Source organism: Rutidosis leptorrhynchoides, chromosome 1 (assembly GCF_046630445.1).
Source record: "Rutidosis leptorrhynchoides isolate AG116_Rl617_1_P2 chromosome 1, CSIRO_AGI_Rlap_v1, whole genome shotgun sequence".
Lineage (NCBI taxonomy): Eukaryota > Viridiplantae > Streptophyta > Magnoliopsida > Asterales > Asteraceae > Rutidosis > Rutidosis leptorrhynchoides.
Window position 1 is genome coordinate 147,859,489 of NC_092333.1, and position 3,845 is coordinate 147,863,333.

Consider the following 3,845-nt stretch of genomic DNA (forward strand, 5'->3'; position numbering starts at 1 on the left):
CTGGAGCTGGAGCTGGAGCTTATTTTTTAAGCTGGTAGCTGGAGCTTATTATTTTTTAGAAATGTTTGGTAAACTAGCTGGAGCTTATTTTCTAGTTCATAAGCTCTATTTTTTTTTCATAAGCTACTAAAAGTAGCTTATTTTTTCAGAGCTTATGATTTTCATAAGCTCTACTTTTTTTCTCTACCAAACAAAGCTTATGACTTGGAGCTTATTAAAATCATAAGCTCAAGCTCCTATAAGCTCCCATAAGCTCCAACAAGCTCGTCACCCAAACACACCCCTCGAGTCTTGAAGGCTTAGAGACTAAATAGTGAAAGATTTCAAAGAATTTGGTTTGACCCAGTTCTGTAGAATTCTGCAAGTAATATATTGCCACGTCCCATGCTTTAGACCTCAACTCTTTTAAACTTGTTTATATATATGTCTCATGACTTTCTACAAATGGTCTCAACATTGCTTGACATACCAAGTTCCCTACACAAATGGTCCCAAACTTCCTTTTCACTATAGTCATCTAAATACGGAGTACTACTTTAGTTGCACAATGTTCTAGTTACCAGCTAACAGCTACTACGTAATAACTAACAACTAACAACTAACAACTAACAACTCTCATCTAGCAGCTAAATGAGTTCGAGCTCCAGCTTCTTATATCGAGTTCTAACAAACTCGCAAGCCTAAACGACTTTTTCAGTTAATATACATTGTTTATCTTTTTAATACTCCGTAATATACTATATATATATATATATATATATATATATATATATATATATATATATATATATATATATATATATATATATATATATATATATATATATATATATATATATATATATATATATATATATATATATATATATATATATATAACTATTACTATTGTTTAATATATAATATATAATATATAATACACTGTATAATAAGTAAATTATATTATATATGGCTAAAAAATTATCCAATAAATACAATAATTATGAAATATTATTATTATTAAATAAATGAGTCGAGTCCGAGCCGAGCTCGAGCTTAATTAGATTCCAACGAGACGAGCTCGAACTTCATATGTTAAGCTCGAAACGAGTTGAGCTCGAGCTCGAACTCAGTGAATTTTAAATGAACCAAGCTCACCTCTAATATTAGTACATAAACATTTTTCTACATACAAATTGATCATAGTTTTAGGATACCATAAATAGATAATGAGTGCCAGCTTCATTTCTCCTTCATTTCTCCATACATTGGCAACCTAACAAAATGTTATACAAAATCGATTACTTTCCGTCCTAAAGTATAAGATCCGCGATGGTATACTTTATCAATAAATATATCATGAGATGAATAAATCACCGACCCTTTCAAAAACAGTGAGTATTTTGCAACGATCACCCTGAGAAGCAATCAAAACTAGATGATCAACACGTAACTAACCAAACAACTCATATGATCAAATTGTTATGAAATCTTGAACACATTACATGAAAGTTGCAAACTTTACGCGAAAAGTTCATCATTTTGGTACAAAAAGATTAGTTCCTTGTAAAAAAGAACAACCATGTAATCAAGATTTTGCTATTTCTTGCTGAAATTCTAGACAAAGTAAAGAACTTGATAGAAGCAAAAATGTTCCATGTGAGTTTGCATCATCATTACCACTCAAGGCCATTACAAGAGCACGACTCAAGTGGCCCCTTCATTTTTACAATTAACACATCAAATTTTTGGATATAATAAAGAAAAGTATGTTTGTAAGTCAACCCAACCTCATATTACTTGTTTCCAACTATACTAAAAACTACACGTTTTAGCCAATTCATGTATATTGTCATCTTAAGGTCTCATTTTTAGGATACGAATATAAATAATGAAAATGAAACCATACACTAAATATACGATGCTTCAATAATTTGACTAAACTATTGAATAAATTAGTGATTGATTCATACGCGAACAAGCAACCCGAACCAAATCATGGTAAAACACATGTCACTTTCAATCATTAGAATTAAAGGTATATTTGCAAACCTTATTATTAGTTGGGTAATGATATTTCCAACACCCAAAACTATAAATCCAACATAATTTAAGTGTACTTCCACAAATACCCTTGTAAGATTCCTTTTAATATTTTAATACATATTAGCCTTACATTATTTATAATTCATTTACTGTTAAAACTCTTTTTTGTTCACAGTTCAATTAATCCTTGGTGTTTTCCAAGATTTCAAACCCACTCTCTTTTCCTAGTTCTCCCATTCACATGTTTTGTTCTCCGACCCATCTTTATGTTTCCATGTCTGCTTCCCTTCTGTTTGGCTCTTCTGGTACGTTGTACCCGTTGTTGACAGTCGCCACCATCGGCCACCGGCATCTCGTCGGTGGTCCGCACCTCCTCGCCGGATCTGACTTTCTTCCATTACTTAGGTTACTTTCGCTCCATTGTTTCTCCGTTTTTCGTTTTTTCCTTGACGTCCAGCCTTGTTTGTCTCCCTTTACGGTGGTTTGAGATGGATTCCAGCAGGTGTTGGTGGACAACATATGTGTAAATCACATTATCATGTACTTAAAAATAATAAGTAGATCACTCCTAATTATTTGTGCAATAGTAAATAAATCATATTAACAGCATCAATGTAAATCAAGAATCTTGATGTAATTGTGTGATGTGGAAAAGTAGTCTTCAAAATTTTGTAAGAAGATAAATGAGCTGGAGAGATGTTATAGAGAGTGCTCCAGTTTTTTGTAAAAAGGTGGAAATAAAAGATATGAAAGAGAAAGAGATGAGAAGTGGAATAGACAGTTAAGTCAAAAGATTAAGCTGCTTATACAGTTGTATTTAGTATGTATATTAATAATTAATATTAATATAATATTAATAATTAAAATATTAAAAAGAATATCACAAGGGTATTTTTGAAAGTACAATTAAATTATGGTGGATTTATAGTTTTGGGGGTTGGAAATATCAGCACCCTTATTATTACTACTCAAAATCACCCAAATATCTTTTGTGCCTAATCATGAACTTTTACATGTTTCATTATATCAAAGGAAAACTAAGTTATACCTCTATGAACAAATAGCAAAGGAATCAAAGTAGTTGACCAAACACAACAGAATTAATCTCTCAATCATTTAACTCGAAAAAGATAATAATAAGAAATAAAAACTCACCAATATTGGCATCAAAATCTTAATTCACCATTTTCAACTCCATGTTTTTCAATGGTTTTAAAGCACTCAAAAGCTGGATATGCATATCCAAGAATCAAACTGCACCCACAAACAAACATGAAGTCAAAAAAAAATTAAACTCAAACACTCCATTTTTCAAAATCACATGCAAATCCTAACAAAGTATCCAAACAACAATTTGCCCCCAGATCAAAAGTCAAAACTGAAACTTGATGACTGAAATTGACTTACACTAGACTGTTTGTGATCAGCTCCCCCAACATCTCTTCCCTTTTGCCGCCAAAATATATGAGCAAAATTCACTGTATAAAACTATAAGCATTGATCGTCAATACATTTATGCAAATTGATGTATAAAAATAACCTAATTTACTAAAACCCAAGTCCAATCAACTGCAATATAAATCAAATATTACTTGAAATAAGCAAAAGTGAAAAGATCAATTACAGTCAGCAGAGAATAATTCTTTTTTAAATTAAATCTTTATATAAAGCTTAGCGCTAGAAAACCCCAATATCCCAATGAAATCCAATCAATATTTGCATTTCAATTAATAAGTTTATGAAATTATACAAATTTCAATTGGATATAATAAAGAATCGTAAACCCATCTTAGTATTAAGAACTTATATAGTGAGATATA

The 3,845-nt window shown here is 30.9% G+C and overlaps 1 pseudogene; it reads right to left on the reverse strand.

Annotated features, from left to right (window-relative positions):
• Positions 1-220: 220 nt before the first annotated feature.
• LOC139890013 (HVA22-like protein j) lies at positions 221-3,464 on the reverse strand (annotated as a pseudogene).
• Positions 3,465-3,845: the final 381 nt, after the last annotated feature.